This window comes from Molossus molossus, unplaced genomic scaffold, assembly GCF_014108415.1.
Source record: "Molossus molossus isolate mMolMol1 unplaced genomic scaffold, mMolMol1.p scaffold_m16_p_12, whole genome shotgun sequence".
Lineage (NCBI taxonomy): Eukaryota > Metazoa > Chordata > Mammalia > Chiroptera > Molossidae > Molossus > Molossus molossus.
The window spans coordinates 85,192,005-85,202,948 of NW_023425347.1; the positions used below are offsets into that span (position 1 = coordinate 85,192,005).

At 43.1% G+C, this 10,944-nt stretch overlaps 1 pseudogene; it reads left to right on the forward strand.

Annotated features, from left to right (window-relative positions):
* Nucleotides 1-17: 17 nt before the first annotated feature.
* LOC118626703 lies at nucleotides 18-1,022 on the forward strand (annotated as a pseudogene).
* Nucleotides 1,023-10,944: the final 9,922 nt, after the last annotated feature.

The following is a 10,944-nucleotide window of genomic DNA, read 5'->3' on the forward strand; positions in this document are numbered from 1 at the left end:
AGATAAACTTAACCAGAAAGCATAACTATGTTCTTGGTGTCCTGTGTACAGTCACCTCAGGAAACACTGCTGTGATGTGTGTAAAGTGCACAGGGTCTGCATTCAGTAAGTGCCCAATAAAGGGTAAGTATGAGCTCTTTTGCCATGTTTTTGCAGCATGAGGAATCATGAATAGCAAAATCTCCCTCTAGGAGGTGGTGCGAGAAGTCATGCACGGGAACCAGGGAAAGTGCCAGAAGGTTTTGGAGAGAGTGGAGCTGCAGATCAGCTTGAAGAACTATGACTCTCAGAAGGACAAACACTTCTTGGGCACTGTCAGGCGTAAGTCCACTCCCTGCCCAAGCCCTCCGTATGTGTTCTGGGGGACCAGCAGCACTGTGGACACCCCCCGACACACACACACATGGACATGGAGGCACTGAAGAACTCAACAAGAATAAGACACTGGTCAAGAATCTGGCCAAGAAGTATGATGCCTTTTTGGCTTCAGAGTCTCTGATCCAGCAGATCTCACAAATCCTGGGCCCAGGCCTGAATAAGACCAGCAAGTTCCCCTCCTTGTTGACTCACAATGAGAACAGTGTGACCAAAATTGATGAAGTGAAATCCCCAATCAAGTTCCAGATGAAGAAGGTGCTGTGTCTGGGAGTGGCTGTTGGCCACATGAAGATGACAGGTGATGAGCTTGTGTACAATATACACTTAGCTGTCAATTTCTTAGTGTCATTGCTCAAAAAGAACGGGCAGAATGTCTTGGCTTTGTAGAGCAAGAGCACCATGGGCAAGCCCCAGCACCTGCACTAAGGCACAGCTTAATAAGCCATACTACTACCATTTAAAAAAAAGTAAGTTTGACAGTTCTGAGATGGTAAATTCTGATCGCCCCCTTGTTTCTCCCAGTATGTTGCCTCAGTACGATAGGGTCCCACTCATACCCAGGGCCCACAGAGGAGTATTTTAGTTTGTAGACCATGCTACAGCCCTGTGATCTCACCACTCTGCTTATAGCCAAGTTTACTCCCCCTGTGACTTCTGCTTGGTTGTGACCTCTGATGCTCTCTTCATTTTTTTTTTTTTTTTTTTTGAATCCTCACCTGAGGACACTTTTCCATTTATCTTCAGATAGAGTGGGAAGGGGAAGGAGAGAAAGAGAGAGAAACATCGATGTGAGAGAGGCACATTGACTGTCTGCCTCCCGCATGACCCCGAGCAGGGCCAGGGACTAAACCGCAACTGAGGTATGTGCCCTCAACCAGAACTGAACCTGTGATTCATAGGTCCATAGTTCGACACTCCTGCTGAGCCAAACCGGCCAAGACTGCTCTCTCTTCTTTTTGACGTAGCCCAGAATACTTCTTATAGGCAACCTTCCCAAAGGCCTCTAGACGGGGTCATTGGCTTTTTCCTAGCAGCATTTTAGGGCTAGAAGGGTCTAACTTTTTTATACCTAACTTTTTTATACCTTAGTTGATCCATTTCAATGCCTGTCTTTCTTTTCTTGGGGCAGGAACTGAACCTTGATCATCAATGTATCTATAGTTTCTCACAGAAGGCCTGGAGTTGAGATCAGTCTATTTCCAAAGCTTACTGCTTTCCCAGGTGTAGCGAAAACAGACATATTGACATTTACATGCACTTATTTTGAAAGGGGTTAACAGACTCTTCAAGGAGAGCTGGAGAAAGAATTTAATAATACATATCCTTCCAAAGTTCTATGTTCGTATTTAAGGGAAGATGTCAGGGATTTTCAGAGGATCTGAACATTTTGGAACCTTGAGGGTCCAATTCTTTTATCTTACTAAGGGGAACATGGGACTCACAGGGGCCACATAATTACAGAAATTACACAGCATGGAACTGCAGTGAATACAGAATTGGCTGCTAACCTATGTCTCTCGCTTCTTGCAATGGTGACAGGGATGTTAGGAAAAGCTGAATTGTAATTCTTTGTTTTCTATTTTTATTTTTTTCCTCACCCGAGGACACTTTTGCATTCATCTTCAGATAGAGCAAGAGGGAAAGAGGGAGGTAGAGAGAGAGAGAGAGAGAAACATTGATGTGAGAGAGACACATCGACTGGCTGCCACCCACACAACCCCAACCGGGGCCAGGGACAAACTGCAACCGAGGTACGTGCCCTTAGTGGGAACTGAAGTGAACCCGGGTCTCTCTGGACCGCAGGCTGACGCTCTAACTGCTGAGCCAAACCGGCCAGGGCTGAATTATAATTCTTTAGAAGAAACGTCACCAGTCAGGATTTCCAAGCTATCTTGCATGTCAAGAAGGTCTTACCCTGACATTTCCCCCTGATCTCAGCTTTCACCCGAAGGAACTACCAGTGATCTTATTTGGAGAATGTTGGTGCAGGCAAGATCTGGTGCTCTGAGATGAGTCATAGTCAAGAGAGTGGTAAGTGTAGGTCACAGCTGACGAATTGGGCATGTTTATGCCTGTTTTTACTCATTTATGTTATATTTGTGCTTGAGACCTAAGGCTAAAAATAGGTAAAATAAACCCTCTTGTAAAATAACTGGGTTTTTTTGTGCAGACTTGTATTTTTGTAACACAAATTCTGCTTCCTCTGACATTCTGCCGAAAGCCATCCTCCCACCTACCCAGTCATCCATGCATCAGTCTGTCCATCCCTCTAGTCATCCATCTGTGCATGCACACATCCATCCAGGTATCCTATTTTTGTCCAGTAACTATGCTAATTACAGTTTTTATTTGTTGTCTCACATCCTTCATGAAAGGTAGGTGATTCCATCCCTATAGAAATGAATAAATAAGGACCAGAGCTGACTGGATATGACAGTGGCTGCCTTCCAGGTACTTGGCACAGAGGAAAAGAGACTACTTTTTGTTGAACCCCAGATATTTGCTTGCCACTTTCACAAATCTTATCTCATAAGTCCTCATAACCACTGTACAGGGTTGATATTTTCATATCATTTTATAGAAATTAAGGCTTGGAGGGGTTCCGTGACTTATAAAGGTGAAAGAGCTGGTAAGTGGCAGAACAATATTCAAAGCCAGATCTGCCTTAGTAAATGTGGTCCTTTCCCTTCTCTCCTCCCCACAGGTGACTGTACTCTCGCTCAAGCCCCTCTAGGCACTGTCATAGCTTTGGTGTGTGCTGGGCTGGGAGCCCCTTGAGGACAATAGCAGCTGTCGAGGAGCCCTGTCTCGGTGTTTCCAGCTTCCTGTCTGAGTTGAGGGCTCTTAGGCTCCCCATGCAGTTGAAGCCTCAGCAGCAAGGACTTCTTCCCAGGGTGAGGCTCCTGTGGTCAGTTAGGTGGGTGATGTACATGAATGTAGTGTTTCGAAATCCTTCTGAGGCCAGAGTGTCATCATCACTGAAGCTAGAAGGTGCATTGAGTGATCACCCTGATCCTGTCATCTGTTAGAGAAGGGAAAGGGGTGAACACTCAGTAGTTACTGACCGCTTATTGTGTCCTGGGCACTGTGAGGAGAACTTCACATAATTACCTATGGATAGACCTGATCTTCCCTCTGTCTGGATTACTTCTCCCCCTGGATATCTGTATGGCTTACTCCTTTGACTCCTTCATGACTTTACTCAAATGTCCCCTTCTCAGTGAGGTCTTGACAACTTCATTTATTTATTTAAATCCTCACCCTAGGATATTTTTCTATTTATTTTCAGATAGAGTAGGAGGGAGGGAGAGAGAGAGAAACATCGATACGAGAGAGACACAGCAACTGGTTGCCTCCTGCATGACCCCAACCAGGGCTGGGGATGAACTGCAACCGAGGTATGTGCCCTTGACCAGAATCGAACCTGTGACTCATTGATCCATGAGCTGATGCTTTAACCGCTGAGCCAGACCGGCCAGGGCTTGGCCACCTCATTTAAAACAGAATCTAGATATCTGTGAAGTGATTCTCCAAGGCCACACGGTGAACAGCTGGGTCTGTCTGGCTCCTTGCTCTTTCTATGCTACACTGACTTCCTCTGTAGACATCCTTCATGACACAGGTTGTGACAGTCCATATCTTCCATCTTCCAGACAAGAAAAGCAGGTATCAAAAAGGTGAAATGACTTATCCAAGGTCACACAGCAATAAAATGATAGAATTGGGATGCACAGATCTTTTACTACCTGCATTTTGCAAGACCATTCCCTTACATCCTTTTCTGTCTGAATGCACATTGTTTTCTTTCATCACAATTCTCCAGTCTCATCCCCCACAACAGTTCTAGAGCGTTCAATATCCTTGACTTTTTTGTATCCTTTTCTGTGTGTATTCATTTCATATTTACATGAAAGACATGATTTACACATATTGTCCATGTCTCACTTTCCCCTCATAGCACAGTTTTTACAATTTAACTATGTTGAAGTGCATACATCTGCTTCATTGGTGTCGACATCTGCTCCCTCATCCTCCATCAAGTGCATCTACATTTTGCTTACCTATTCCCCTGGCAACAGACACTTAGGTTGCCTTCAACTCCTTTTTTATACACAGTGCTTTGAGGATCCACCTTAGGGATCCTTTGAGTGTTTCCCTAAGGATCAGTGTAAGAATATCTCTGGGATGTTTAGCTGGAAGTGACATTCCTAGGCCAAAGACTACACCTATACTTAATTGGATTAAGAGCTGCCAAATAAATCACTTCTGGAATGGCTGTACCAGTCTACACTCAGTCCCACCCATAGTTACACAAGAGTTTCCATTTTCCCCATTTCCCACCCACCCTTGGCATTGTCCAACTTTCAAGTTGCTGGTAGATGTGAAGTAAAATCTTGTTTTTAGTTTGAATTTCTCTCAGGTTACTAATGGGTTTAGAAGCTGTACTCATTCATTTTTTGAGTTTGAATTCTGACTCCAAAGACTGTGCAGTGTCATGTAGTGATCAATAAAGTAGCATTTGGGGCCATGTTGCCAGGTTCAATTTCTGTCTCTACCTAGTCTGTGATTCGGGGAAGACTAGCCTCTCAGGGTTTCATTTCTTCATCTCTAAAATGTGAAGAGCTTCACTGTTTACATAATAGCATAGTTTTGAGAATTTAAAATTTCTTAGTGGCTGGCAAGGAATAATTCCTTAGTAAATGTTATGTTTCGTGTCATTCCTGCAGCCTCCCTTTTCACTTGAGCCCACACCCCATAGCCCCTGCCTCTTTTTAAAAAGTTTATATTATGTAACTCTAAATTTTCCTTAGAAATGTGAAACTGTAAAAAAGAGGAACAGAATGTGACTAGTCGCTTTCTTTTTATTTAACTTCTTAGGCCATTCTAAAATACATGAAGAGAATGTTTTAAGAATTGCCACATGCATGAGTCAGGAAATTTTGACTTTTGGAAGGAAATAATGTATCATTTCCTTAAAAGAAAGGGTAGAAGATCAAAGGATACCATCAATGGAGTGAAAAGGCAACCCACTGAACCCATATATCTGATAAGGGATTGCTATGCAGAATACATAAAGAACCCCTACAACTCAATAGTAAAAATAAACAACTCAATTAAAAAAATGGTTAAAGAACTTGAACAGACATCTCTCCAAAGAAGATATCCAAAGGGCAATAAGTACATAAAAAGATGCTCAATATCGCTCATAATTAGGAAAACACAAATCAAAACCACAATGAGATAAAACTAGAAAACAAGTGTTGACAAGGATGTGGAGAAGTTGAAACACTGTGCATTGCTGGCAGGAATGTAAAATGGTGCAGCTGCTGTGGAAAACAGTATGCAGTTCCTCAAACACTCAAACATGGTGTTACCGTATGATTTAGTAATTCCACTTCTGAATACACACATAAAAGAATTAAAAGCAGAGACTTGACCACCAAGGGTCATAGAAGCAATATTTACAATAGTCAAGGATAGAAGCAACCCAAGTCCATCAAGAGATTAATGGATAAACAAAATACAGTAGATACATACAGTGGAATACTATGAGCCATAAAAAGGGAGGAAATTCTGACACATGCTATAACATGGGTGAACCTTGCACTAAACAAGACATTATGCTAAATAAAATAAGCCAGACACAGAGGACAAATATTGTATGATTCCACTTATACAAGGTGCCTGGAGTAGTCAAATTTATAGAGACAGACAGTAGAATGGTGGTTGCCAGGGGTTGGGGAGAGGGGAAATGGGGATTGTGGTTTAATGAGTGTGGAGTTTCGACTTGGGAAGATGAAAGAATTCTAGAGATGGATGGTGGTGATGGTTGTACAACAGTGTGAATATACTTAATGTTGATAAGCTGTACATTTAAAAATGGTTAAAATGGTAATTTTATGTTCACACACACAACTTTTTAAAAAGAGGGAGAGTAGAGTAGGAAGAAGTGAGGTGAGAAGGAAGAAATTTTTCCCGGTGGGTCTATCATGTTCAAGGTGGAGTTGCCTACCATTGATTCAACAAACTCTACTTTAGTTACTGAGTGCGAAAGAGCTTGGTCAATACAATTCTATACATGTGATATTTTTGGCATGTTTGAGGCAGCATGACCCTGTGAAAAGAGGAGGGGTGTCCTTTCATTCCACCAACGTTTACTACTTGCCTGTCTTGGGTAACAGTCTGTCATGTGCTGTAGGGACAAGTCCGAAAAGATGAAGTCTCTGCCTTTACAGTCTAGCAAGTGGCAGATGTGTTAAAAATGCAATAGAGCCCGGCTGGTGTGGCTCAGTGTTTGAGTGTTGACCCATGTATCCAAAGGTCGCCGGTTCGATTCCTGATCAGGGCACATGCCCAGGTTGTGGGCCCAATCCCCAGTGGGGGGCATGCAGGAGGTGGCCAATCCATGTTCTCTCTCATTGATGTTTCTATCTCTTTCTTCCTCTCCATTCCTCTCTCTCTAAAAATAAAGAAAAAAAATGCAATAGAGTGTTATTTTTACTCTTCAGTGATCTGCTTGTGAGAATCCACTGTGAACATCTCTTCCCAGCTCTATGTTCAGAGATGTCACATTAATTAATTTGAAATCAGTTGTGTTGGGAGCATTTGCACCACAGAAATTAGCAAATCTTTTGAATCTCATCTCTAACACTGGCTGCATGATCCTAAGCAAATCACTTTCCCTCCCCACCTCAGTTTCCTTTTTTGTAAAAAGATATAATACATATCCTTTCACTTCCCTCCCTTAGGAAGAGGATAATTTGACACTTGGGAAGGGGCTTTGGCTGTTCTCAGAGGACAGGAATCTTGTCTCTCCTCATGTAACCACTGATGTCTCTCCCCCATCTCCCCTGTTGGCACCAATGTTGCCCTGGGCTGGGGGTTGTTCCGAGAGGGCAGTGGGCCCAAAGTAACTCTACATATATTTATTATGTATCCTGTGAGCACTGGGAAGGTTGAGGGGAGGACTAGAAAAGGAGACCATTATTGTTCACTGTTTCATTGTTTATACTTGATCTTATGGCCTAATAATGGCTCCTAACTTTTTGGATGTTTCACAACAAATTAATTTTAACTACAGCAGCCTCCAAAATTAGTTCAGTGAGGCAAGATGGGGAATGGGAAAGAACTTAAACCTTGGAGTTAGATCTAGATTTTTCTGCTAGTTCTGTCATCACCAGTTGTTTGGCCTTAGGTAACTGCTTGTTTCTGAGCCTCAGTGTCCTCAATTGTAAAAATGGAGATAATGGCAACTACTGCACAGATGTGTTAGAAGGTCCAGGGGAGGTAATGAAAAGAAAATTGTTTTGTAATCTGTCAAGGACTATTACATATCCCATCAAATGTGAGCAGTTAACTGTAGCAATATTTCTGGTTGCCCAATATCTATCCTCTCTATCTATCCTCTCCCTCTTCCAAAATAGAATTACCCCTATTTTATTTGGAATAACAATATGTTTTTGTTTTGTTTTGGGGAGGCAGCAAAGTTATACTCAGAGATTGACTTGTCTTTGCCAGCAATTTATTTAGCACAGGTTCACTGTGGGAATTATAATAATTTCACAAGCCAATAGCATACAGGATAATGTCTCTTAACAAATCAAATAAAGAAACAACATTCTCCAAAAAAAAAAAAAAAATGACAGATGTATCGCACTATTGCTCCAGGCAAGAAGGGTGAAAGGAATAAAGTCCAAATTTAATATGAAGTGTACGTTTTTTACAAGGAGGTAGACTGCAACCAATCAAGAGGTGGCATCTAGCTGCCAGCGCAAAAGTGAAAGTATCCTGCTGCTAGGGAAGAGAGATGCTGGTGTTAACAGGCGGGCTGACTCCTTACTGGGGGCCCCTGTATGGATTTACAAAACTTACTGTTGAATGTATTACAGACATCCCTCATTGACCCCCTCTTCTCCAACCCCCCCCTTCCCCACACTATTGTCTGCGTCCATTGGTTATGCATATATGTATATAAGTTCTTTGGTTTCTCTCTTCCTGCCCCACCTCCCCCATTCTCTTTAAGGCTCCTCAGTCTAACAACCGATTTGTACTTCTCAATCCCTTCACCTTTTTCACCCATCTCCCCAACACCCCTCCCATCTGGCAGCCAACAAAAAGTTCTTTGTATCTATGAGTCTGTTTCTGTTCTGCTTGCTCATTTGGTTTGTAGATTCAATTGTTGATAGATATGTGTAATTGCCATTTTATTGTTCATACTTTTTATCTTCTTCAAGAAGACCCTTCAACATTTCATATAATACTGTCTTGGATCCTGCTTCAGATCTTCCCAAATTCTCTCAAACAAACAGCATCTGGCCTCGGTGAGCACCATGCCTCTCGATAAGTGGCCCCAGACCAGCACACGGCACAATGCATCCAGCTTAAAGACTGCATTTCCCTACAGCTAGGGGTAGCCTCGGGACTAAGTTCTGGCATTAACTCTTTAGTTACTGGCTGATGAGGAAGTCCAGGCATTCCAGAAGAAGAGTGACTGGGAGGCAGTGGGGGATTTGCTCCTATTCCCAGGGGGTGCTGGGGAGCATTTACTTACCAACAGAACATTTCAACAACCATCAGCCATTCAGTGGGTATCAGATGAGTAACAGCCTTGTGTTAGGATGTGATTACTCTTTTTTTTCCATCTCAGATGTCCTATACATTGACTTCATTCTCAGAAGGTCTCTTTCCCATGGTTGCAAAACAGCTGCCAGGGACCCCCCAGGGCTGCATTCTTCCTCGTTCACATTCAGCAAAGAGAACCGAGGCTCTTTTCCCCAGCAGCCCTTGCATGAATCATGAGATTTGCTTTGATTGGGTTGGCTGAGATTATATGCTGAATCCTGATTGATCAATGTGGCTGGCAGGTAGAATGGGGAGATTGGTTTAGGCTAGGTCGCTTACCCCACCATTGGAGCCCCAGGTCAGAGATGGCTTCATCAGAGTATATGCGCTTAGAGTGGGGCTGCTTCCCCAAAGCAAAATTAGGGTACTGTTGTCGAAAGAATAGAGGACATGTATTAGTTTCCTATTGCTGCCCTAACAGATTACCAGAAATATAGTGGCTTCAAACAACACATTTTATTCTCTTACAGTTCTGGCGGTCAGAAGTCTAAAATGGGTCTTATGGGGCTAAAGTCAAGATGTTGGCAGGGTTGTGTTCCTTCAGGAGACACAACTAGCCTGTAAACTCTGGGGAAGCAAGGGCCTTGTCTGTGTCTGTTCATCATTAAAGTACCTAGTTCTGCTGGCACTAAATGTCTATTACAAACACAGGTGCAACCCTGGCCAGTTTTGCTCAGCGGTTAGAGCATCAGCTGTGGTCCAGAGAGACCTGGGTTCGGTTCCTGCTAAGGACACGTGCCTCGGTTGCAGTTTGTTCTTGCCCCGGTTGGGGTTGTGTGGGTGGCAACCAGTCGATGTGTCTCTCTCACGTTGATGCCCCCCCCCCCCCGCCCCTCCTGCTCTATCTGAAGATGAATGCAAGAATGTCCTCAGGTGAAGATAAAAAACAAACAAAAATAAATCACGGGTGCACGTGCTTGTTTTCAGATCAGGGCATTGAGGCTTGTTCCAAGGTCATACAGCCAGGAGGGGATAAAACCCTCAAATCTGATGTCCAAACCTGCCCTTTCTTGTTTTCACTCTGCTGTCCTCTGAGATAGGGAATGGTTGAATTGTGTCATTTCCGGGTGTGCAGCTCTCGAAACTTCATCTGTTTCTTGAAGCCTTTGGATCCAAAAAGGCTAATGGCCTGCCTGAACTTTCAGGGGTAGGAGAAAGTTCTCCTTTTCATTTCCATCTCTCTCGTTCTTCTCTCCCTCCCTGTCCTTCTCCATCCTTTCTTTACTCTTTCCTCCTTTCCAAAACATGTACCAAGTTCTTGCCCATTGCCTGACTCTGTGGCTTCTTTAAGGGGATAGGTCTTTTGGAGTTACTATTCCATCAAGTCCACAAAGGAAATTACAGTAGTGTCCCCTTATCTGTGGAGAATACGTTCCAAGACTCCCAATGGATGCCTGAAACCTCAGATAGTACCAAACTCTCTCCATATGTATTGTTTTTTCCTTTACATACATTCTTATGATAAAGTTTAATTTACAAATTAGGCACAGTAAGAGTCATTAATTAACAGTAATTAATAATAAAATGGAACAATTATAATTATATAATATACCATAATAAATTATATAAATGTGGCATTATTAGGCAAAATAAGGGTTACTTGAGCACAAGCACTGTGATACAATAACAATCGATTTGATAACTAAGACTGCTACTAAGTGACTGGGCTACTAAAATGGGCGGGGAGCCCTGGCCAGTTTTGCTCAGTGGTTAGAGCGTTGGCCCGCGGACCAGGGAGTCCAGGATCAGTTCCTACTAAGGGCACGTACCTCGGTTGCAATTTGTCCCCAGCCCTGGTTGAGGTTGTGCGGGTGGCAACCAATTGATGTGTCTCTCTCACACCAATGTTTCTCTCCCTCTCTCCCTCCCTCTCTCCCTCCCGCTCTATCTAAAGATAAATGCAAAAATATCCTCAGATGAGGATAAAAAATGGGTGGGGAGCTT